We start from the raw sequence: 27844 nt of genomic DNA, 5'->3' as shown, positions 1-27844 counted from the left end.
CGGGACGTTGACTAGTGTTGACGAGCTGAGTGGGGTGGAGCGGGCCGCTGACTAGTGTTGACGTAGCTGAGTGGGACGTTGACCAGTGCTGACGTAGCCGAGTGGGATGGAGCGGTGCGTGACTAGTGCTGACGTAGCTGAGTGGGATGGAGCGGACGTTGACTAGTGTTGACGTAGCTGAGTGGGGGTGGAGCGGGGACGTTGACTAGTGTTGACGTAGCTGAGTGGGGTGGAGCGGGACGTTGACTAGTGTTGACGTAGCTGAGTGGGATGGAGCGGGACGTTGACCTCAAGCTGTTGACTGGTTTATGAACCCAGACGGACTAAGAACCCAGACGGACTAAGAACCCAGATGGACTAAGAACCCAGACGGACTAAGAACCCAGACGGACTAAGAACCCAGACGGACTAAGAACCCAGATGGACTAAGAACCCAGACGGACTAAGAACCCAGACGGACTAAGAACCCAGACGGACTAAGAACCCAGATGGACTAAGAACCCAGACGGACTAAGAACCCAGTCGGACTAAGAACCCAGACGGACACGAGGCATCTGCTAATAATGTCTCCTTTCTTTTTACAGGAACACTTCTATCCTCAGTATGTCTGTAAGTTTCAACCCTTCAACCCCACTCTGTTGAAGTCCTGTCCTCACTCTGCTAATATAACCCCACTCTGTTGAAGTCCTGTCCTCACTCTGCTAATATAACCCCACTCTGTCCTCACTCTGCTAATATAACCCCACTCTGTTGAAGTCCTGTCCTCACTCTGCTAATATAACCCCACTCTGTTGAAGTCCTGTCCTCACTCTGCTAATATAACCCCACTCTGTCCTCACTCTGCTAATATAACCCCACTCTGTTGAAGTCCTGTCCTCACTCTGCTAATATAACCCCACTCTGTCCTCACTCTGCTAATATAACCGCACTCTGCTGAAGTCCTGTCCTCACTCTGCTAATATAACCCCACTCTGTTTTCACTCTGCTAATATAACCCCACTCTGTCCTCACTCTGCTAATATAACCCCACTCTGTCCTCACTCTGCTAATATAACCCCACTCTGTTGAAGTCCTGTCCTCACTCTGCTAATATAACCCCACTCTGTTTCACTCTGCTAATATAACCCCACTCTGTTGAAGTCCTGTCCTCACTCTGCTAATATAACCCCACTCTGTTGAAGTCCTGTCCTCACTCTGCTAATATAACCCCACTCTGTTGAAGTCCTGTCCTCACTCTGCTAAATAACCCCACTCTGTTGAAGTCCTGTCCTCACTCTGCTAATATAACCCCACTCTGTTGAAGTCCTGTCCTCACTCTGCTAATATAACCCCACTCTGTCCTCACTCTGCAAATAACCCCACTCTCTGTTGAAGTCCGCTCCTCACTCTGCTAATATAACCCCACTCTGTTGAAGTCCTGTCCTCACTCTGCTAAATAACCCCACTCTGTTGAAGTCCTGTCCTCACTCTGCTAATATAACTCCACTCTGTTGAAGTCCTGTCCTCACTCTGCTAATATAACCCCACTCTGTTGAAGTCCTGTCCTCACTCAATATAACCCCACTCTGTTGAAGTCCTGTCCTCACTCTGCTAATATAACCCCACTCTGTCCTCACTCTGCTAATATAACCCCAGTCTGTTGAAGTCCTGTCCTCACTCTGCTAATATAACCCCACTCTGTTGAAGTCCTGTCCTCACCTGCTAATATAACCCCCAGACTTGTTGAAGTCCTGTCCTCACTTGCTAATATAACCCCACTCTGTTGAAGTCCTGTCCTCACTCTGCTAATATAACCCCACTCTGTTGAAGTCCTGTCCTCACTCTGCTAAGTAACCCACTCTGTTGAAGTCCTGTCCTCACTCTGCTAATATAACCCCACTCTGTCCTCACTCTGCTAAGTAACCCACTCTGTTGAAGTCCTGTCCTCACTCTGCTAATATAACCCCACCTGTCCTCACTCTGCTAATATAACCCCACTCTGTTGAAGTCCTGTCCTCACTCTGCTAAATATAACCCCACTCTGTTTTCACTCTGCTAATATAACCCCACTCTGTTGAAGTCCTGTCCTCACTCTGCTAATATAACCCCACTCTGTTTTCACTCTGCTAATATAACCCCACTCTGTTGAAGTCCTGTCCTCACTCTGCTAATATAACCCTACCTGTCCTCACTCTGCTAATATAACCCCACTCTGTTGAAGTCCTGTCCTCACTCTGCTAATATAACCCCACTCTGTTGAAGTCCTGTCCTCACTCTGCTAATATAACCCCACTCTGTTGAAGTCCGCTCCTCACTCTGCTAATATAACCCCAGTCTGTTGAAGTCCTGTCCTCACTCTGCTAATATAACCCCAGTCTGTTGAAGTCCTGTCCCTCACTCTGCTAATATGACCCACTCTGTTGAAGTCCTGTTCTCTACTCTGCTAATATAACCCCACTCTGTTGAAGTCCTGTCCTCACTCTGCTAATATAACCCCACTCTGTTGAAGTCCTGTCCTCACTCTGCTAAATAACCCCACTCTGTTTTCACTCTGCTAATATAACCCCACTCTGTTGAAGTCCTGTCCTCACTCTGCTAATATAACCCCACTCTGTTGAAGTCCTGTCCTCACTCTGCTAATATAACCCCCACTCTGTTGAAGTCCTGTCCTCACTCTGCTAAATAACCCCACTCTGTTGAAGTCCTGTCCTCACTCTGCTAATATAACCCCACTCTGTTGAAGTCCTGTCCTCACTCTGCTAATATAACCCCACTCTGTCCTCACTCTGCTAAATAACCCCACTCTGTTGAAGTCCGCTCTCACTCTGCTAATATAACCCACTCTGTTGAAGTCCTGTCCTCACTCTATAAATAACCCCACTCTGTTGAAGTCCTGTCCTCACTCTGCTAATATAACTCCACTCTGTTGAAGTCCTGTCCTCACTCTGCTAATATAACCCCCACTCTGTTGAAGTCCTGTCCTCACTCTGCTATTATAACCCCACTCTGTTGAAGTCCTGTCCTCACTTTTCTGCTAATATAACCCCACTCTGTTGAAGTCCTGTTCTCACCTCTGCCAATATAACCCCACTCTGCTGGAAGTCCTGGCCTCACTCTGCTAATATAACCCCACTGCTGTTGAAGTCCTGTCCTCACTCTGCTAATATAACCCCACTCTGTTGAAGTCCTGTCCTCACTCTGCTAATATAACCCCACTCTGTTTTCACTCTGCAATATAACCCTTACCCTGTTGAAGTCCTGTCCTCACTCTGCTAATATAACCCCACTCCTGTTGAAGTCCTGTCCTCACTCTGCTAATATAACCCCACCTGTTTTCACTCTGCCAATATAACCCCACTCGGTGAAGTCCTGTCCTCACTCTGCCAATATAACCCTACCTCGGGTTAGAAGTCCTGTCCTCACTCTGCTAATATAACCCTCACTCTGTCCTCACTCAGAATCTAGCGTTCTCAATGAGTTATCATGTGACTGATGTCAGCTAATATAACCCCACTGTGTTGTCTGTCTGATGTCAGCTAATATAACCCCACTGTGTTGTCTGTCTGATGTCAGCTAATATAACCCCACTGTGTTGTCTGTCTGATGTCAGCTAATATAACCCCACTGTGTTGTTGTCTGATGTCAGCTAATATAACCCCACTGTGTTGTTGTCTGTCTGTCTGATGCCAGCTAACATAACCCCACTGTGTTGTCTGTCTGATGTCAGCTAATATAACCCTACCTGTGTTGTCTGTCTGATGTCAGCTAATATAACCCTACTGTGTTGTCTGTCTGTCTGATGTCAGCTAATATAACCCCACTGTGTTGTCTGTCTGATGTCAGCTAATATAACCCCACTGTGTTGTCTGTCTGATGTCAGCTAATATAACCCTACTGTGTTGTCTGTCTGATGTCAGCCAATATAACCCCACTGTGTTGTCTGTCTGATGTCAGCTAATATAACCCCACTGTGTTGTCTGTCTGATGTCTGTGTTGTCTGTCTGTCTGATGTCAGCTAATATAACCCCACTGTGTTGTCTGGATGTCAGCTAATATAACCCCACTGTGTTGTCTGGATGTCAGCTAATATAACCCACTGTGTTGTTGTCTGTCTGATGTCAGCTAATATAACCCCACTGTGTTGTCTGTCTGATGTCAGCTAATATAACCCCACTAATACAAACTCACCGTGTTGTCTGTCTGATGTCAGCTAATATAACCCCACTGTGTTGTTGTCTGATGTCAGCTAATATAACCCCACTGTGTTGTCTGTCTGATGTCAGCTAATATAACCCCACTGTGTTGTCTGTCTGATGTCAGCTAATATAACCCCACTGTGTTGTTGTCTGTCTGATGTCAGCTAATATAACCCCACTGTGTTGTGTTTCAGTTTGTCTGGGTTCACATCGTGTGGGCATCAACAACCAGAACTCTGGAGACTCCAACGTTCTTCAAACCTCAGAACCTGTGTCAAAGGTTGGTGGGGTTCAGAGGTCAGGGCTACGGGTTGGTTTAGAGACGGTTTTTGGGGTTCAGAGGTCAGGGCTACGGGTTGGTTTAGAGACGTTGGTGGTGTTCAGAGGTCAGGGCTACGGGTTGGTTTAGAGACGGTTGGTGGGGTTCAGAGGTCAGGGCTACGGGTTGGTTTAGAGACGTTGTTGGGGTTCAGAGGTCAGGGCTACGGGTTGGTTTAGAGACGGTTGGTGGGGTTCAGAGGTCAGGGCTACGGGTTGGTTTAGAGACGGTTGTTGGGGTTCAGAGGTCAGGGCTACGGGTTGGTTTAGAGACGGTTGGTGGGGTTCAGAGGTCAGGGCTACGGGTTGGTTTAGAGACGGTTGTTGGGGTTCAGAGGTCAGGGCTATGGGTTGGTTTAGAGACAGCTGTTGGGGTTCAGAGGTCAGGGCTACGGGTTGGTTTAGAGAAGGGTTGTCAACTAAAATCATTCCCCGCGGGCCTCATTTAGTCTTCAATGAGGTCTGTAGTTTAATTTTTAAAAATGCAAAAAGTTGTCACCTCCATTTTCTGGTTTAGGGTAGGATGATGGTTTAGGGGTAGGATGCTGGTTTAGTGGTCTTATGTTTGACCCCTGGTTTAGGGGCAGGGATGCTGGTTTAGGGGTAGGATGCTGGTTTAGGGGTAGGATGCTGGTTTAGGGGTAGGATGATGGTTTAGGGGTAGGATGATGGTTTAGGGCAGGATGCTGGTTTAGGGGTAGGATGCTGGTTTAGTGGCAGGATGCTGGTTTAGGGGTAGGATGATGGTTTAGTGGCAGGATGCTGGTTTAGGGCAGGATGCTGGTTTAGGGGTAGGATGCTGGTTTAGGGGTAGGATGATGGTTTAGGCAGGATGATGGTTTAGGGGTAGGATGATGGTTTAGGGTAGGATGCTGGTTTAGGGGTAGGATGCTGGTTTAGGGTAGGATGCTGGTTTAGGGGGGTAGGATGATGGTTTAGGGGGTAGGATGCTGGTTTAGGGGTAGGATGCCGGGTTTAGGGGGTAGGATGATGGTTTAGGGGTAGGATGCTGGTTTAGGGCAGGATGATGGTTTAGGGGTAGGATGATGGTTTAGGGTAGGATGCTGGTTTAGGGCAGGATGATGGTTTAGGGCAGGATGCTGGTTTAGGGGTAGGATGATGGTTTAGGGGCAGGATGCTGGTTTAGGGGTAGGATGCTGGTTTAGGGGCAGGATGATGGTTTAGTGGTAGGATGCTGGTTTAGGGGTAGGATGCTGGTTTAGTGGTAGGATGCTGGTTTAGGGGTAGGATGCTGGTTTAGTGGTAGGATGCTGGTTTAGGGCAGGATGCTGGTTTAGGGGTAGGATGCTGGCCCATGGGTTGTATGTTTGACCCCCTGGTTTAGGGGTAGGATGCTGGTTTAGGGGTAGGATGCTGGTTTAGTGGTAGGATGCTGGTTTAGGGGTAGGATGCTGGTTTAGGGTAGGAGGCTGGCCCATGGGTTGTATGGGCCCCCTGGTTTAGGGGTAGGAGGCTGCCCATGGGTTGTATGTTCGACCCCCTGGTTTAGGGTAGTAGGAGGAGGCTGGCCCATGGGTTGTATGTTCGACCCCCCTGGTTTAGTGGTAGGATGCTGGTTTAGGGGTAGGATGCTGGTTTAGTGGTAGGATATTGGTTTAGTGGTCATATGTTTGACCCCCCTGGTTTAGGGGTAGGATGCCGGTTTAGGGGTAGGACCCACGGACCGTATGTTTGTATAGTCCTGTCTGGATACCTGTATGTGTTCTGTATAGTCCTGTTTGGATACCTGTATGTGTTCTGTATAGTCCTGTCTGGATACCTGTGTGTGTTCTGTATAGTCATGTCCTGTCTGGATACCTGTATGTGTTCTGTATAGTCCTGTCCTGTCTGGATACATGTATGTGTTCTCTATAGTCCTGTCTGGATACCTGTATGTGTTCTGTATAGTCCGGTGTGGATACCTGTGTGTGTTCTGTATAGTCCTGTCTGGATACCTGTATGTGTTCTGTATAGTCCTGTCTGGATTCCTGTGTGTGTTCTGTATAGTCATGTCCTGTCTGGATACCTGTATGTGTTCTGTATAGTCATGTCCTGTTTGGATACCTGTATGTGTTCTGTATAGTCCTGTCTGAATACCTGTATGTGTTCTGTATAGTCCTGTCTGGATACCTGTATGTGTTCTGTATAGTCATGTCCTGTCTGGATACCTGTATGTGTTCTGTATAGTCCTGTCTGGATACCTGTATGTGTTCTGTATAGTCCTGTCTGGATACCTGTATAGTCCTGTCCTGTCTGGATACCTGTATGTGTTCTGTATAGTCCTGTCTGGATACCTGTATGTGTTCTGTATAGTCCTGTCTGGATACCTGTATGTGTTCTGTATAGTCCTGTCTGGATACCTGTATGTGTTCTGTATAGTCATGTCCTGTCTGGATACCTGTATGTGTTCTGTATAGTCCTGTCTGGATTCCTGTATGTGTTCTGTATAGTCATGTCCTGTCTGGATACCTGTATGTGTTCTGTATAGTCATGTCCTGTCTGAATACCTGTATGTGTTCTGTATAGTCCTGTCTGGATACCTGTATGTGTTCTGTATAGTCCTGTCTGGATACCTGTATGTGTTCTGTATAGTCCTGTCTGGATACCTGTATGTGTTCTGTATAGTCCTGTCTGGATACCTGTATGTGTTCTGTATAGTCCTGTCCTGTCTGGATACCTGTATGTGTTCTGTATAGTCCTGTCTGGATACCTGTATGTGTTCTGTATAGTCCTGTCTGGATACCTGTATGTGTTCTGTATAGTCCTGGATACCTGTATGTGTTCTGTATAGTCCTGTCTGGATACCTGTATGTGTTCTGTATAGTCCTGTCTGGATACCTGTATGTGTTCTGTATAGTCCTGTCTGGATACCTGTATGTGTTCTGTATAGTCCTGTCTGGATACCTGTATGTGTTCTGTATAGTCCTGTCTGGATAGCTGTATGATACCTCTGTGTGTGTTGTTCTGCAGAGATCAGTGACCAGTGCCTTCCGTTTCCGTGTTACAAGGAGGGTTCTGAACGCTGCATCGATGGCCAGGCCTCCTTCACCTGTCAGTGTCGACCAGGCTGGAAGGGCCCGCTGTGAGGATGGTAGGTACCAGACAGACAGGGTTGGGGTTAGACAGGCCTCCTTCACCTGTCAGTGTCGACCAGGCTGGAAGGGCCCGCACTGTGAGGATGGTGGTACCAGACAGACAGGGTTTCCCCGTACTACAGATCTTTCATATTGGGTAATACTGGGTCCTGGCTTAATACTGGGTCATGGCTTAATACTGGGTCCTACTTAATACTGGGTCCTGGCTTAATACTGGGTCCTGGCTTAATACTGGGTCCTGGCTTAATACTGGTTCCTGGCTTAATACTGGGTCCTGGCTTTATACCTGGTACTACTTAATACTGGGCCCTGGCTTAATACTGGGTCCTGGCTTAATACTGGGTCCTGGCTTAATACTGGGTTCTACTTAATACTGGGTTCTACTTAATACTGGGTCCTACTTAAAACTGGGTCCTACTTAATACTGAGTCCTGGTTTAATACTGGGTCCTACTTAATACTGGGTCCTGGCTTAATACTGGGTCCTGGCTTAATACTGGGTCCTGGCTTAATACCGGGTCCTGGCTTAATACTGGGTCCTGGTTTAATACTGGGTCCTACTTAATACTGGGTCCTGGCTTAATACTGGGTCCTACTTAATACTGGGTCCTGACTTAATACTGGGTCTGACTTAATACTGGGTCCTGGCTTAATACTGGGTCCTGGCTTAATACTGGGTCCTGGCTTAATACTGGGTCCTGGCTTAATACTGGGTCCTACTTAATACTGGGTTCTACTTAATACTGGGTCCTACTTAATACTGGGTCCTGGTTTAATCCTGGGTCCTGGCTTAATACTGGGTCCTACTTAATACTGGGTCCTACTTAATACTGGGTCCTGGCTTAATACTGGGTCCTACTTAAAACTGGGTCCTACTTAATACTGGGTCCTGGTTTAATACTGGGTCCTACTTAATACCGGGTCCTGGCTTAATACTGGGTCCTGGCTTAATCCTGGGTCCTGGCTTAATACTGGGTCCTGGCTTAATACTGGGTCCTACTTAATACTGGGTTCTACTTAATACTGGGTCCTACTTAATACTGGGTCCTGGTTTAATACTGGGTCCTGGCTTAATACTGGGTCCTACTTAATACTGGGTCCTACTTTATACTGGGTCCTGGCTTAATACTGGGTCCTACTTAATACTGGGTCCTACTTAATACTGGGTCCTGGCTTAATACTGGGTCCTACTTAATACTGGGTCCTACGTAATACTGGGTCCTGGCTTAATCCTGGGTTGCTGGTTTGAATCCGTCTCTAAAAGTTTGGTCAGAAACGTTGGTGTTGCTGACTTACTAGGCAGGAACAGGACTTGGAGCCGAGTTTATAGTCAATAAATCCATGTTTTGTTATTCTTGAATAACAATGTTATTGGTTGTTTTATTGATCAGACATCGACGAGTGTTCAGACCCAGATCACCAAGCCGGCTGCAACCAGAAGTGTTACAACTCCCCCGGGAGCTTCCGCTGTATGTGTGACGATGGGTACCGGTTCAGAACCAGCGAGAAGATCCACTGTACAGGTAACAGTTACTGTTATATAGATCCACTGTACAGGTACCAGTTATATAGATCCACTGTACAGGTAACAGTTACTGTTAAATAGATCCACTGTACAGGTAACAGTTATATAGATCCACTGTACAGGTAACAGTTATATAGATCCACTGTACTAACAGTTACTGTTATATAGATCCACTGTACAGGTACCAGTTATATAGATCCACTGTACAGGTAACAGTTACTGTTAAATAGATCCACTGTACAGGTAACAGTTATATAGATCCACTGTACAGGTAACAGTTATATAGATCCACTGTACAGGTAACAGTTACTGTTATATAGATCCACTGTACAGGTACCAGTTATATAGATCCACTGTACAGGTAACAGTTACTGTTATATAGATCCTCTGTACAGGTAACAGTTACTGTTATATAGATCCACTGTACAGGTACCAGTTACTGTTATATAGATCCACTGTACAGGTAACAGTTATATAGATCCACTGTACAGGTAACAGTTATATAGATCCACTGTACAGGTAACAGTTACTGTTAAATAGATCCACTGTACAGGTAACAGTTATATAGATCCACTGTACAGGTAACAGTTACTGTTATATAGATCCACTGTACAGGTACCAGTTATATAGATCCACTGTACAGGTAACAGTTATATAGATCCACTGTACAGGTAACAGTTATATAGATCCACTGTACAGGTAACAGTTACTGTTATATAGATCCACTGTACAGGTACCAGTTACTGTTATATAGATCCACTGTACAGGTAACAGTTATATAGATCCACTGTACAGGTAACAGTTACTGTTATATAGATCCACTGTACAGGTAACAGTTATATAGATCCACTGTACAGGTAACAGTTATATAGATCCACTGTACAGGTAACAGTTACTGTTATATAGATCCACTGTACAGGTACCAGTTACTGTTATATAGATCCACTGTACAGGTAACAGTTATATAGATCCACTGTACAGGTAACAGTTATATAGATCCACTGTACAGGTAACAGTTATTGTTATATAGATCCACTGTACAGGTAACAGTTATATAGATCCACTGTACAGGTAACAGTTACTGTTTTATAGATCCACTGTACAGGTAACAGTTACTGTTATATAGATCCACTGTACAGGTAACAGTTACTGTTATATAGATCCACTGTACAGGTAACAGTTATATAGATCCACTGTACAGGTAACAGTTACTGTTATATAGATCCACTGTACAGGTAACAGTTATATAGATCCACTGTACAGGTAACAGTTATATAGATCCACTGTACAGGTAACAGTTACTGTTATATAGATCCACTGTACAGGTAACAGTTACTGTTATATAGATCCACTGTACAGGTACCAGTTACTGTTATATAGATCCACTGTACAGGTAACAGTTATATAGATCCACTGTACAGGTAACAGTTATATATAGATCCACTGTACAGGTAACAGTTATATAGATCCACTGTACAGGTAACAGTTACTGTTATATAGATCCACTGTACAGGTAACAGTTATGTTATATAGATCCACTGTACAGGTAACAGTTACTGTTATATAGATCCACTGTACAGGTAACAGTTATATAGATCCACTGTACAGGTAACAGTTACTGTTATATAGATCCACTGTACAGGTAACAGTTATATAGATCCACTGTTAACAGTTATATAGATCCACTGTACAGGTAACAGTTACTGTTATATAGATCCACTGTACAGGTAACAGTTACTGTTATATAGATCCACTGTACAGGTACCAGTTACTGTTATATAGATCCACTGTACAGGTAACAGTTATATAGATCCACTGTACAGGTAACAGTTATATAGATCCACTGTACAGGTAACAGTTATATAGATCCACTGTACAGGTAACAGTTACTGTTATATAGATCCACTGTACAGGTAACAGTTATATAGATCCACTGTACAGGTAACAGTTACTGTTATATAGATCCACTGTACAGGTAACAGTTACTGTTATATAGATCCACTGTACAGGTACCAGTTACTGTTATATAGATCCACTGTACAGGTACCAGTTACTGTTATATAGATCCACTGTACAGGTAACAGTTACTGATATAGATCCACTGTACAGGTAACAGTTACTGTTATATAGATCCACTGTACAGGTACCAGTTACTGTTATATAGATCCACTGTACAGGTAACAGTTATATAGATCCACTGTACAGGTAACAGTTATATAGATCCTCTGTACAGGTATTATATAGATCCACTGTACAGGTAACAGTTACTGTTATATAGATCCACTGTACAGGTAACAGTTATATAGATCCTCTGTACAGGTAACAGTTACTGTTATATAGATCCACTGTACAGGTAACAGTTACTGTTATATAGATCCACTGTACAGGTACCAGTTACTGTTATATAGATCCACTGTACAGGTAACAGTTACTGTTATATAGATCCACTGTACAGGTAACAGTTACTGTTATAGATCCACTGTACAGGTAACAGTTACTGTTATATAGATCCACTGTAGGTAACAGTTACTGTTATATAGATCCACTGTACAGGTAACAGTTATATAGATCCACTGTACAGGTATATAGATCCACTGTACAGGTAACAGTTATATAGATCCACTGTACAGGTAACAGTTACTGTTATATAGATCCACTGTACAGGTAACAGTTATATAGATCCACTGTACAGGTAACAGTTACTGTTATATAGATCCACTGTACAGGTAACAGTTACTGTTATATAGATCCACTGTACAGGTAACAGTTACTGTTATATAGATCCACTGTACAGGTACCAGTTACTGTTATATAGATCCACTGTACAGGTAACAGTTACTGTTATATAGATCCACTGTACAGGTAACAGTTATATAGATCCACTGTACAGGTAACAGTTACTGTTATATAGATCCACTGTACAGGTAACAGTTACTGTTATATAGATCCACTGTACAGGTAACAGTTATATAGATCCTCTGTACAGGTAACAGTTACTATTATATAGATCCACTGTACAGGTAACTGTTATATAGATCCACTGTACAGGTACCAGTTATATAGATCCACTGTACAGGTAACAGTTATATAGATCCACTGTACAGGTACCAGTTACTGTTATATAGATCCACTGTACAGGTAACAGTTACTGTTATATAGATCCACTGTACAGGTACCAGTTACTGTTATATAGATCCACTGTACAGGTAACAGTTATATAGATCCACTGTACAGGTAACAGTTATATAGATCCTCTGTACAGGTAACAGTTATATAGATCCACTGTACAGGTAACAGTTACTGTTATATAGATCCACTGTACAGGTAACAGTTATATAGATCCTCTGTACAGGTAACAGTTACTGTTATATAGATCCACTGTACAGGTAACAGTTACTGTTATATAGATCCACTGTACAGGTACCAGTTACTGTTATATAGATCCACTGTACAGGTACCAGTTACTGTTATATAGATCCACTGTACAGGTAACAGTTACTGTTATATAGATCCACTGTACAGGTACCAGTTATATAGATCCACTGTACAGGTAACAGTTACTGTTATATAGATCCACTGTACAGGTAACAGTTACTGTTATATAGATCCACTGTACAGGTAACAGTTATATAGATCCACTGTACAGGTAACAGTTGCTGTTATATAGATCCACTGTACAGGTACCAGTTACTGTTATATAGATCCACTGTACAGGTAACAGTTATATAGATCCACTGTACAGGTAACAGTTACTGTTATATAGATCCACTGTACAGGTAACAGTTACTGTTATATAGATCCACTGTACAGGTAACAGTTACTGTTATATAGATCCACTGTACAGGTAACAGTTACTGTTATATAGATCCACTGTACAGGTAACAGTTACTGTTATATAGATCCACTGTACAGGTAACAGTTACTGTTATATAGATCCACTGTACACTCCCAGAGTGAGATATCAATGAGTGTCTGCTGTACCCCAATATCTCTGAGGAACCAGCTAAATGTGTTCCCTCCCCAGATAGTGTCTGCTGTACCCCAATATCTCTGAGGAACCAGCTAAATGTGTTCCCTCCCCAGATAGTGTCTGCTGTACCCCAATATCTCTGAGGAACCAGCTAAATGTGTTCCCTCCCCAGATAGAGTGTCTGCTGTACCCCAGATCTCTGAGGAACCAGCTAAATGTGTTCCCTCCCCAGATAGTGTCTGCTGTACCCCAATATCTCTGAGGAACCAGCTAAATGTGTTCCCTCCCCAGATAGTGTCTGCTGTACCCCAATATCTCTGAGGAACCAGCTAAATGTGTTCCCTCCCCAGATATCAATGAGTGTCTGCTGTACCCCAATATCTCTGAGGAACCAGCTAAATGTGTTCCTCCCCAGATAGTGTCTGCTGTACCCCAATATCTCTGAGGAACCAGCTAAATGTGTTCCCTCCCCAGATCCCCAGAGGAACCAGCTAAATGTGTTCCCTCCCCAGATAGTGTCTGCTGTACCCCAATATCTCTGAGGAACCAGCTAAATGTGTTCCCTCCCCAGATAGTGTCTGCTGTACCCCAGTATCTCTGAGGAACCAGCTAAATGTGTTCCCTCCCCAGATATCAATGAGTGTCTGCTGTACCCCAATATCTCTGAGGAACCAGCTAAATGTGTTCCCTCCCCAGATAGTGTCTGCTGTACCCCAATATCTCTGAGGAACCAGCTAAATGTGTTCCCTCCCCAGATAGTGTCTGCTGTACCCCAATATCTCTGAGGAACCAGCTAAATGTGTTCCCTCCCCAGATAGTGTCTGCTGTACCCCAATATCTCTGAGGAACCAGCTAAATGTGTTCCCTCCCCAGATAGTGTCTGCTGTACCCCAATATCTCTGAGGAACCAGCTAAATGTGTTCCCTCCCCAGATAGTGTCTGCTGTACCCCAATATCTCTGAGGAACCAGCTAAATGTGTTCCCTCCCCAGATAGTGTCTGCTGTACCCCAATATCTCTGAGGAACCAGCTAAATGTGTTCCCTCCCCAGATATCAATGAGTGTCTGCTGTACCCCAATATCTCTGAGGAACCAGCTAAATGTGTTCCCTCCCCAGATAGTGTCTGCTGTACCCCAATATCTCTGAGGAACCAGCTAAATGTGTTCCCTCCCAGATAGTGTCTGCTGTAAATGAGTGTGTTCTCCCCAGCTGCTGTACCCCAATATCTCTGAGGAACCAGCTAAATGTGTTCCCTCCCAGATAGTGTCTGCTGTACCCCAATATCTCTGAGGAACCAGCTAAATGTGTTCCCTCCCAGATATCAATGAGTGTCTGCTGTACCCCAATATCTCTGAGGAACCAGCTAAATGTGTTCCCTCCCCAGATAGTGTCTGCTGTACCCCAATATCTCTGAGGAACCAGCTAAATGTGTTCCCTCCCCAGATAGTGTCTGCTGTACCCCAATATCTCTGAGGAACCAGCTAAATGTGTTCCCTCCCCAGATAGTGTCTGCTGTACCCCAATATCTCTGAGGAACCAGCTAAATGTGTTCCCTCCCCAGATAGTGTCTGCTGTACCCCAATATCTCTGAGGAACCAGCTAAATGTGTTCCTCCCCAGATAGTGTCTGCTGTACCCCAATATCTCTGAGGAACCAGCTAAATGTGTTCCCTCCCAGATAGTGTCTGCTGTACCCCAATATCTCTGAGGAACCAGCTAAATGTGTTCCCTCCCCAGATAGTGTCTGCTGTACCCCAATATCTCTGAGGAACCAGCTAAATGTGTTCCCTCCCAGATAGTGTCTGCTGTACCCCAATATCTCTGAGGAACCAGCTAAATGTGTTCCCTCCCCAGATAGTGTCTGCTGTACCCCAATATCTCTGAGGAACCAGTAATATATGTGTTCCCTCCCCAGATATCAATGAGTGTCTGCTGTACCCCAGTATCTGTGAAGAACCGGCTAAATGTGTCAACAACCCTGGCATGTATGAGTGCCAGTGTCCCCCGGGCTTCAGTTACAACTTCACCTTGCGTTCCTGTTTGGGTGAGATGCCACTCCACTGTGCCCACACTGATCACAGGAGAAAGACACTATCACAGACAGGAACATGTTCATTTAACTAAGGAACAGTGGGTTAACTGGTCTAGGAACAGTGGGTTAACTGGTCTAGGAACAGTGGGTTAATTGGTCATGGAACAGTCGGTTAACTGGTCGAGGAACAGTGGGTTAACTGGTCTAAGAACAGTGGGTTAACTGGCCTAGGAACAGTGGGTTAACTGGTCTAGGAACAGTGGGTTAACTGGTCTAGGAACAGTGGGTTAACTGGTCTAGGAACAGTGGGTTAACTGGTCTAGGAACAGTGGGTTAACTGGCCTAGGAACAGTGGGTTGACTGGTCTAGGAACAGTGGGTTAACTGGTCTAGGAACAGTGGGTTAACTGGTCTAGGAACAGTGGGTTAACTGGTCTAGGAACAGTGGGTTAACTGGTCTAGGAACAGTGGGTTAACTGGTCTAGGAACAGTGGGTTAACTGGTCTAGGAACAGTGGGTTAACTGGTCTAGGAACAGTGGGTTAACTGGTCTAGGAACAGTGGGTTTACTGGTCTAGGAACAGTGGGTTAACTGGTCTAGGAACAGTGGGTTAACTGGTCTAGGAACAGTGGGTAAACTGCCTTGTTCAGGGGCAGAACGTCAGATTTGTACCTTGTCAGCTCAGGATTCGATCTAGGAACCTTTCGGTTACTGGCCCAACTCTCTAACCACTAGGCTACCTGCCTCCTCTACACTCTAACCACTAGGCTACCTGCCTCCTCTACACTCCAACCACTAGGTTACCTGCCTCCTCTACACTCTAACCACTAGGTTACCTGCCTCCCCTACACTCTAACCACTAGGCTACCTGCCTCCCCTACACTCTAACCACTAGGCTACCTGCCTCCCCTACACTCTAACCACTAGGCTACCTGCCTCCCCTACACTCTAACCACTAGGCTACCTGCCTCCTCTACACTCTAACCACTAGGCTACCTGCCTCCTCTACACTCTAACCACTAGGCTACCTGCCTCCTCTACACTCTAACCACTAGGCTACCTGCCTCCTCTACACTCTAACCACTAGGCTACCTGCCTCCTCTACACTCTAACCACTAGGCTACCTGCCTCCTCTACACTCTAACCACTAGGCTACCTGCCTCCTCTACACTCTAACCACTAGGCTACCTGCCTCCTCTACACTCCAACCACTAGGTTACCTGCCTCCTCTACACTCTAACCACTAGGTTACCTGCCTCCCCTACACTCTAACCACTAGGCTACCTGCCTCCCCTACACTCTAACCACTAGGCTACCTGCCTCCCCTACACTCTAACCACTAGGCTACCTGCCTCCCCTACACTCTAACCACTAGGCTACCTGCCTCCTCTACACTCTAACCACTAGGCTACCTGCCTCCTCTACACTCTAACCACTAGGCTACCTGCCTCCTCTACACTCTAACCACTAGGCTACCTGCCTCCTCTGCACTCTAACCACTAGGCTACCTGCCTCCTCTACACTCTAACCACTAGGCTACCTGCCTCCTCTACACTCTAACCACTAGGCTACCTGCCTCCTCTACACTCTAACCACTAGGTTACCTGCCTCCTCTACACTCTAACCACTAGGCTACCTGCCTCCTCTACACTCTAACCACTAGGTTACCTGCCTCCTCTACACTCTAACCACTAGGCTACCTGCCTCCTCTACACTCTAACCACTAGGCTACCTGCCTCCCCTACACTCTAACCACTAGGCTACCTGCCTCCTCTACACTCTAACCACTAGGCTACCTGCCGCCTCTACACTCTAACCACTAGGCTACCCTGCCTCCTCTACACTCTAACCACTAGGCTACCTGCCTCCCCTACACTCTAACCACTAGGCTACCTGCCTCCCCTACACTCTAACCACTAGGCTACCTGCCTCTCTACACTCTAACCACTAGGCTACCTGCCTCCTCTACACTCTAACCACTAGGCTACCTGCCTCCCCTAAATATACAGTCTGACAAGTAAAAAAAATGTCAGAGACAATTATATTCAAGGACCTAATGGAACTTTTGGTATCAACTGATCTTAACCCTGACCCTGTACCTCCTGTAATGACCTCTGACCTCTACCCTCTCCGCCTGACGCTCGTGGTTGTCCCCAGACGTCGACGAGTGCGAGGTGGGCGTGTGCGAGGGCGTGTGTGTGAACACGATGGGTAGCTACTCCTGCCGCTGCGAAGGTCGTCAGGGCCTGCGGTTAGCGGAGGACCAGCGTTCCTGCGAGGAGGTGCCGGTGTGTGTCCAGCTCTACGACTACAAACACTCTGAGATGCTGTACCTGGGAGAACAATTCACCGGAGGACCTGTCATATACCTCCGCTTCAGACTACCGGAGAACACCAAGTAAGGGCGTTTAAACACACCGAGGCAGAGACAGACATGCAGTCCTGTTCACAACTGTACCCTAAATCGTACGGGTCGTCTGGGTCGTGTGTCTCCAGGTTTGCTGCAGAGTTTGACTTCCGTACGTTTGACCCAGAAGGGGTGGTTCTGTACGCAGAGTCTTCCCAGGACTCATGGTTCATGCTGGGGCTGAGGGGAGGACGGATCGAGGTCCAGTTCAAGACCCAGCACTCCATGAAGGTCACCAGCGGGGGCAAGGCCATCAACGATGGACAGTGGCATGTGGTAAGACTGGCTCGTGGATTACTGCTGACTTTTTACTGTCTCTAGCTGGTTATATTAGTCCTCTGTCCAACCTGACTGTCTCTAGCTGGTTATATTAGTCCTCTGTCCAACCTGACTGTCTCTAGCTGGTTATATTAGTCCTCTGTCCAACCTGACTGTCTCTAGCTGGTTATATTAGTCCTCTGTCCAACCTGACTGTCTCTAGCTGGTTATATTAGTCCTCTGTCCAACCTTACTGTCTCGAGCTGGTTATATTAGTCACCTGTCCAACCTGACTGTCTCTAGCTGGTGATATTAGTCTTTCCAACCTGACTGTGTCTTTACTAGCTGGTTATATTAGTCCTCTGTCCAACCTGACTGTCTCTAGCTGGTTATATTAGTCGTCTGTCCAATCTGACTGTCTCTAGCTGATTATATTAGTTGTCTGTCCAACCTGACTGTCTCTAGCTGGTTATATTAGTCGTCTGTCCAACCTGACTGTCTCTAGCTGGTTATATTAGTCGTCTGTCCAACCTGACTGTCTCTAGCTGGTTATATTAATCGTCTGTCCAATCTGACTGTCTCTAGCTGGTTATATTAGTCACCTGTCCAACCTGACTGCCTGTCTTTTACTGTCTCTAGCTGGTTAAATTAGTCCTCTGTCCAACCTGACTGTCTCTAGCTGGTTATATTAGTCGTCTGTCCAACCTTACTGTCTCTAGCTGGTTATATTAGTCGTCTGTCCAATCTGACTGTCTCTAGCTGGTTATATTAGTCGTCTGTCCAATCTGACTGTCTCTAGCTGGTTATATTAGTCCTCTGTCCAACCTGACTGTCTCTAGCTGGTTATATTAGTCCTCTGTCCAACCTGACTGTCTCTAGCTGGTTATATTAGTCCTCTGTCCAACCTGACTGTCTCTAGCTGGTTATATTAGTCCTCTGTCCAACCTTACTGTCTCTAGCTGGTTATATTAGTCACCTGTCCAACCTGACTGCCTGTCTTTTACTGTCTCTAGCTGGTTATATTAGTCCTCTGTCCAACCTGACTGTCTCTAGCTGGTTATATTAGTCGTCTGTCCAATCTGACTGTCTCTAGCTGATTATATTAGTTGTCTGTCCAACCTGACTGTCTCTAGCTGGTTATATTAGTCGTCTGTCCAACCTGACTGTCTCTAGCTGGTTATATTAGTCGTCTGTCCAACCTGACTGTCTCTAGCTGGTTATATTAATCGTCTGTCCAATCTGACTGTCTCTAGCTGGTTATATTAGTCACCTGTCCAACCTGACTGCCTGTCTTTTACTGTCTCTAGCTGGTTAAATTAGTCCTCTGTCCAACCTGACTGTCTCTAGCTGGTTATATTAGTCGTCTGTCCAACCTTACTGTCTCTAGCTGGTTATATTAGTCATCTGTCCAATCTGACTGTCTCTAGCTGGTTAAATTAGTCCTCTGTCCAACCTGACTGTCTCTAGCTGGTTATATTAGTCACCCTGTCCAACCTGACTGTCTCTAGCTGGTGATATTAGTCATCTGTCCAACCTGACTGCCTGTCTTTACTGTCTCTGGCTGGTTATATTAGTCATCTGTCCAACCTGACTGTCTCTAGCTGGTTATATTAGTCCTCTGTCCAACCTTACTGTCTCGAGCTGGTTATATTAGTCACCTGTCCAACCTGACTGTCTCTAGCTGGTGATATTAGTCGTCTGTCCAACCTGACTGCCTGTCTTTACTGTCTCTAGCTGGTTATATTAGTCCTCTGTCCAACCTGACTGTCTCTGGCTGGTTATATTAGTCGTCTGTCCAACTGACTGTCTCTAGCTGGTTATATTAGTCCTCTGTCCAACCTGACTGCCTGTCTTTACTGTCTCTAGCTGGTTATATTAGTCACCTGTCCAACCTGACTGTCTCTAGCTGGTTATATTAGTCACCTGTCCAACCTGACTGCCTGTCTTTTACTGTCTCTAGCTGGTTATATTAGTCAACTGTCCAACCTGACTGCCTGTCTTTTACTGTCTCTAGCTGGTTATATCAGTCAACTGTCCAACCTGACTGTCTCTAGCTGGTTATATTAGTCACCTGTCCAACCTGACTGTCTCTGGCTGGTTATATTAGTCATCTGTCCAACCTGACTGTCTCTAGCTGGTTATATTAGTCCTCTGTCCAACCTTACTGTCTCAAGCTGGTTATATTAGTCACCTGTCCAACCTGACTGTCTCTAGCTGGTTATATTAGTCACCTGTCCAACCTGACTGTCTCTAGCTGGTTATATTAGTCCTCTGTCCAACCTGACTGTCTCTAGCTGGTTATATTAGTCCTCTGTCCAACCTGACTGCCTCTAGCTGGTTATATTAGTCGTCTGTCCAATCTGACTGTCTCTAGCTGGTTATATTAGTCACCTGTCCAACCTGACTGTCTCTAGCTGGTTATATTAGTCCTCTGTCCAACCTTACTGTCTCGAGCTGGTTATATTAGTCACCTGTCCAACCTGACTGTCTCTAGCTGGTGATATTAGTCGTCTGTCCAACCTGACTGCCTGTCTTTACTGTCTCTAGCTGGTTATATTAGTCGTCTGTCCAACCTGACTGTCTCTAGCTGGTTATATTAGTCCTCTGTCCAACCTGACTGCCTGTCTTTACTGTCTCTAGCTGGTTATATTAGTCACCTGTCCAACCTGACTGTCTCTAGCTGGTTATATTAGTCACCTGTCCAACCTGACTGCCTGTCTTTTACTGTCTCTAGCTGTTTATATTAGTCAACTGTCCAACCTGACTGCCTGTCTTTTACTGTCTCTAGCTGGTTATATCAGTCAACTGTCCAACCTGACTGTCTCTAGCTGGTTATATTAGTCACCTGTCAACCTGACTGTCTCTGGCTGGTTATATTAGTCATCTGTCCAACCTGACTGTCTCTAGCTGGTTATATTAGTCCTCTGTCCAACCTGACTGTCTCTAGCTGGTGATATTAGTCGTCTGTCCAACCTGACTGCCTGTCTTTACTGTCTCTAGCTGGTTATATTAGTCCTCTGTCCAACCTGACTGTCTCTAGCTGGTTATATTAGTCGTCTGTCAACCTGACTGTCTCTAGCTGGTTATATTAGTCCTCTGTCCAACCTGACTGCCTGTCTTTACTGTCTCTAGCTGGTTATATTAGTCACCTGTCCAACCTGACTGTCTCTAGCTGGTTATATTAGTCACCTGTCCAACCTGACTGCCTGTCTTTTACTGTCTCTAGCTGGTTATATTAGTCAACTGTCCAACCTGACTGCCTGTCTTTTACTGTCTCTAGCTGGTTATATCAGTCAACTGTCCAACCTGACTGTCTCTAGCTGGTTATATTAGTCACCTGTCCAACCTGACTGTCTCTGGCTGGTTATATTAGTCATCTGTCCAACCTGACTGTCTCTAGCTGGTTATATTAGTCCTCTGTCCAACCTTACTGTCTCAAGCTGGTTATATTAGTCACCTGTCCAACCTGACTGTCTCTAGCTGGTTATATTAGTCACCTGTCCAACCTGACTGTCTCTAGCTGGTTATATTAGTCCTCTGTCCAACCTGACTGTCTCTAGCTGGTTATATTAGTCGTCTGTCCAATCTGACTGTCTCTAGCTGGTTATATTAGTCGTCTGTCCAATCTGACTGTCTCTAGCTGGTTATATTAGTCCTCTGTCCAACCTGACTGTCTCTAGCTGGTTATATTAGTCCTCTGTCAACCTGACTGTCTCTAGCTGGTTATATTAGTCCTCTGTCCAACCTGACTGTCTCTAGCTGGTTATATTAGTCCTCTGTCCAACCTTACTGTCTCTAGCTGGTTATATTAGTCCTCTGTCCAACCTGACTGCCTGTCTTTTACTGTCTCTAGCTGGTTATATTAGTCCTCTGTCCAACCTGACTGTCTCTAGCTGGTTATATTAGTCGTCTGTCCAACCTGACTGTCTCTAGCTGGTTATATTAATCGTCTGTCCAATCTGACTGTCTCTAGCTGGTTATATTAGTCACCTGTCCAACCTGACTGCCTGTCTTTTACTGTCTCTAGCTGGTTAAATTAGTCCTCTGTCCAACCTGACTGTCTCTAGCTGGTTATATCAGTCGTCTGTCCAACCTTACTGTCTCTAGCTGGTTATATTAGTCGTCTGTCCAATCTGACTGTCTCTAGCTGGTTAAATTAGTCCTCTGTCCAACCTGACTGTCTCTAGCTGGTTATATTAGTCACCTGTCCAACCTGACTGTCTCTAGCTGGTGATATTAGTCGTCTGTCCAACCTGACTGCCTGTCTTTACTGTCTCTAGCTGGTTATATTAGTCCTCTGTCCAACCTGACTGTCTCTAGCTGGTTATATTAGTTGTCTGTCCAACCTGACTGTCTCTAGCTGGTTATATTAGTCCTCTGTCCAACCTGACTGCCTGTCTTTACTGTCTCTAGCTGGTTATATTAGTGACCTGTCCAACCTGACTGTCTCTAGCTGGTTATATTTAGTCACCTGTCCAACCTGACTGCCTGTCTTTTACTGTCTCTAGCTGGTTATATCAGTCAACTGTCCAACCTGACTGCCTGTCTTTTACTGTCTCTAGCTGGTTATATTAGTCCTCTGTCCAACCTGACTGCCTGTCTTTTACTGTCTCTAGCTGGTTATATTAGACACCTGTCCAACCTGACTGTCTCTAGCTGGTTATATTAGTCACCTGTCCAACCTGACTGTCTCTAGCTGGTGATATTAGTCGTCTGTCCAACCTGACTGCCTGTCTTTACTGTCTCTAGCTGGTTATATTAGTCCTCTGTCCAACCTGACTGTCTCTAGCTGGTTATATTAGTCGTCTGTCCAACCTGACTGTCTCTAGCTGGTTATATTAGTCACCTGTCCAACCTGACCGTCTCTGGCTGGTTATATTAGTCATCTGTCCAACCTGACTGTCTCTAGCTGGTTATATTAGTCCTCTGTCCAACCTTACTGTCTCAAGCTGGTTATATTAGTCACCTGTCCAACCTGACTGTCTCTAGCTGGTTATATTAGTCACCTGTCCAACCTGACTGTCTCTAGCTGGTTATAATAGTCACCTGTCCAACCTGACTGTCTCTAGCTGGTTATATTAGTCACCTGTCCAACCTGACTGTCTCTAGCTGGTTATATTAGTCCTCTGTCCAACCTGACTGTCTCTAGCTGGTTATATTAGTCCTCTGTCCAACCTGACTGTCTCTAGCTGGTTATAATAGTCACCTGTCCAACCTGACTGCCTGTCTTTTACTGTCTCTAGCTAGTTATATTAGTCACCTGTCCAACCTGAATGCCTGTCTTTTACTGTCTCTAGCTGGTTGTATTAGTCCTCTGTCAACCTGACTGTCTGTCTTTTATTGTCTCTAGCTGGTTATATTAGTCACCTGTCCAACCTTACTGTCTCTAGCTGGTTATATTAGTCCTCTGTCCAACCTTACTGTCTCTAGCTGGTTATATTAGTCCTCTGTCCAACCTTACTGTCTCTAGCTGGTTATATTAGTCCTCTGTCCAACCTGACTGTCTGTCTTTTACTGTCTCTAGCTGGTTATATTAGTCCTCTGTCCAACCTGACTGTCTGTCTTTTACTGTCTCTAGCTGGTATATTAGTCCTCTGCCCAACCTGACTGTCTGTCTTTTACTGTCTCTAGCTGGTTATATTAGTCCTCTGTCCAACCTGACTGCCTGTCTTTTACTGTCTCTAGCTGGTTATATTAGACACCTGTCCAACCTGACTGTCTCTAGCTGGTTATATTAGTGACCTGTCCAACCTGACTGTCTCTAGCTGGTTATATTAGTCCTCTGTCCAACCTGACTGCCTGTCTTTTACTGTCTCTAGCTGGTTATATTAGACACCTGTCCAACCTGACTGTCTCTAGCTGGTTATATTAGTCACCTGTCCAACCTGACTGTCTCTAGCTGGTTATATTAGTCACCTGTCCAACCTGACTGTCTCTAGCTGGTTATATTAGTGACCTGTCCAACCTGACTGTCTCTAGCTGGTTATATTAGTCACCTGTCAAACCTGACTGTCTCTAGCTGGTTATAATAGTCATCTGTCCAACCTGACTGCCTGTCTTTTACTGTCTCTAGCTGGTTATATTAGACACCTGTCCAACCTGACTGTTTCTAGCTGGTTATATTAGTCACCTGTCCAACCTGACTGCCTGTCTTTTACTGTCTCTAGCTGGTTATATTAGACACCTGTCCAACCTGACTGCCTGTCTTTACTGTCTCTAGCTGGTTATATTAGTCACCTGTCCAACCTGACTGCCTGTCTTTTACTGTCTCTAGCTGGTTATATTAGACACCTGTCCAACCTGACTGCCTGTCTTTACTGTCTCTAGCTGGTTATATTAGTCACCTGTCCAACCTGACTGTCTCTAGCTGGTTATATTAGTTATCTGTTATCTTGTTGTTGGTATGTAATGTTGTAGTTATGTGTTGTTGTTGTTGTTGTGTAATGTTGTTGTTGTCGTGTAATGTTGTTGTTGTGTAATGTTGTTGTAGATCTCAGTAGATGAACTAGAGTCCAGTATCAGTGTTAAGATCAGTAAGGAAGCTGTGATGAGCATCAACAGCCCTGAGAGTCTCTTTACAGCCATTAACGGGAAACTGGAGACCAAGGTGTACATCGCAGGGCTGCCCAACCGCACCGACAGCGTCATCAAACCGGTAAACAGCCCGCTGCCGCAGCACCAACCACAGAACAACCATAGATCAACCACACCACAACCACACCACAACCACAGAACAACTATAGATCAACCACAGAACAACCATAGATCAACCACACCACAACCACAGAACAACTATAGAACAACCATAGATCAACCACAGAACAACCACAGAACAACCACAGAACAACCACAGAACAACCACAGAACAACTATAGAACAACCACAGAACAACCATAGAACAACCATAGATCAACCACCACAACCCCAGAACAACTATAGAACAAACCACAGAACAACCATAGATCAACCACACCATAACCACAGAACAACCACACCAAAACCACAGAACAACCACAGAACAAACCACAGAACAACCATAGATCAACCACAGAACAACCACACCACAACCACAGAACAACCATAGAACAACCACAGAACCACAGAACAACCACAGAACCACCACAGAACCACAGAACAACCACAGAACAACCACAGAACCACAGAACAACCACACCACAACCACAGAACAACCATAGAACAACCACAGAACAACCACACAACAACCACAGAACAACCACACAACAACCACAGAACAACCATAGAACAACCACAGAACAACCACACCACAACCACAGAACAACCACACAACAACCACAGAACAACCACAGAACAACCACACATCAACCACAGATCAACCACAGAACAACCATAGATCAACCACAGAACAACCATAGATCAACCACAGAACAACCACACAACAACCACAGAACAACCATAGATCAACCACAGAACAACCACACAACAACCACAGAACAACCATAGATCAACCACAGAACAACCATAGATCAACCACAGAACAACCATAGAATAAACATTCAACCAACAACCACACAAATAATGATCAGATAATCACTCGACAACCGCAGAACGACCATAAAAACAACGATTCCATAACCGTAAAACAACCATCATACAACCACCTGATGACATTGATGTGACCCTGTACAGATCAACGCTCGTCTGGACGGGTGTATCAGGGGCTGGAACCTGATGAACCAGGGGCGTCTGGGGTCAAAGAGGTTATTCAGGAGAAGAAGAGTAAACACTGTTTCCTGCACATAGAGAGGAACCTACTTCACTGGGGCAGGACTGGCTCACTTCAACATAGACTACAGTGAGTAGTGTACACTAGACTGGCTCACTTCAACATAGACTACAGTGAGTAGTGTACACTAGACTGGCTCACTTCAACATAGACTACAGTGAGTAGTGTACTAGACTGGCTCACTTCAACATAGACTACAGTGAGTAGTGTACACTAGACTGGCTCACTTCAACATAGACAACAGTGAGTAGTGTACACTAGACTGGCTCACTTCAACATAGACTACAGTGAGTAGTGTACACTAGACTGGCTAACTTCAACATAGACTACAGTGAGTAGTGTACACTAGACTGGCTAACTTCAACATAGACTACAGTGAGTAGTATACACTAGACTGGGTTCTACTACTATGGTGGTCTATATATATTCTACTACTACAGTGGACTAGATATATTCTACTACTATAGTGGACTATATATATTCTACTACTATAGTGGACTATATATATTCTACTATAATAGTGGACTATATATATTCTACTACAGTGGACTATATATATTATACTACTATAGTGGACTATATATATTCTACTATAATAGTGGACTATATATATTCTACTACAGTGGACTATATATATTCTACTACAGTGGACTATATATATTCTACAGTGGACTATATATATTCTACTACTATAGTGGACTATATATATTCTATAATAGTGGACTATATATATTCTACTATAGTGGACTATATATATTCTACTACTATAGTGGACTATATATTCTACTACTATAGTGGACTATATATATTCTACTACTACAGTGGACTATATATATTCTACTATAATCTATATATATTCTACTACTACAGTGGACTATATATTCTACTATAATAGTGGACTATATATATTCTACTACTATAGTGGACTATATATATTCTACTAGTGGATATATATATTCTACTACTACAGTGGACTATATATATTCTACTATAATAGTGGACTATATATATTCTACTACTATATATATTCTACTACAGTGGACTATATATATTCTACTACTATAGTGGACTATATATTCTACTATAATAGTGGACTATATATATTCTACTACTATAGTGGACTATATATATTCTACTATAATATATTCTACTACTACAGTGGACTATATATATTCTACTATAATAGACTATATATATTCTACTACAGTGGACTATATATATTCTACTACTACAGTGGACTATATATATTCTACTATAATTCTACTACAGTGGACTATATATATTCTACTACTACAGTGGACTATATATATTCTACTACTACTACAGTGGACTATATATATTCTACTACAGTGGACTATATATATTCTACTACAGTGGACTATATATATTCTACTATATAGTGGACTATATATATTCTACTACTACAGTGGACTATATATATTCTACTACTACAGTGGACTATATATATTCTACTACTATAGTGGACTATATATTTCTACTATAGTGGACTATATATATTCTACTACTATAGTGGACTATATATATTCTACTACTACAGTGGACTATATATATTCTACTATAATAGTGGACTATATATATTCTACTACTATAGTGGACTATATATATTCTACTACTATAGTGGACTATATATATTCTACTACTACAGTGGACTATATATATTCTACTATAATAGTGGACTATATATATTCTACTACTATAGTGGACTATATATATTCTACTATAGTGGACTATATATATTCTACTACTACAGTGGAGTGGACTATATATATTCTACTACTATAGTGGACTATATATATTCTACTACTACAGTGGACTATATATATTCTACTATAATAGTGGACTATATATATTCTACTACTACAGTGGACTATATATTCTACTATAATAGTGGACTATATATATTCTACTACTACAGTGGACTATATATATTCTACTATAATAGTGGACTATATATATTCTACTACACAGTGGACTATATATATTCTACTATAATAGTGGACTATATATATTCTACTACTACAGTGGACTATATATATTCTACTACTACAGTGGACTATATATATTCTACTATAATATGGACTATATATATTCTACTATAATAGTGGACTATATATATTCTACTATAAATAGTGACTATATATATTCTACTACTACAGTGGACTATATATATTCTACTATAATAGTGGACTATATATATTCTACTATAGTGGACTATATATATTCTACTACTACAGTGGACTAGATATATTCTACTACTATAGTGGACTATATATATTCTACT

The 27844-nt window shown here is 44.0% G+C and overlaps 1 pseudogene; it reads left to right on the top strand.

Annotated features, from left to right (window-relative positions):
- Positions 1-584: 584 nt before the first annotated feature.
- Positions 585-27844, top strand: part of LOC124028191 — a 29832-nt pseudogene continuing 2572 nt past the window's right edge.

The sequence above is a fragment of the Oncorhynchus gorbuscha genome, unplaced genomic scaffold (genome assembly GCF_021184085.1).
Source record: "Oncorhynchus gorbuscha isolate QuinsamMale2020 ecotype Even-year unplaced genomic scaffold, OgorEven_v1.0 Un_scaffold_3827, whole genome shotgun sequence".
NCBI lineage: Eukaryota > Metazoa > Chordata > Actinopteri > Salmoniformes > Salmonidae > Oncorhynchus > Oncorhynchus gorbuscha.
The sequence above is the reverse complement of the archived record's forward strand: the minus strand, read 5'-3'. Positions and strand labels throughout refer to the sequence as shown.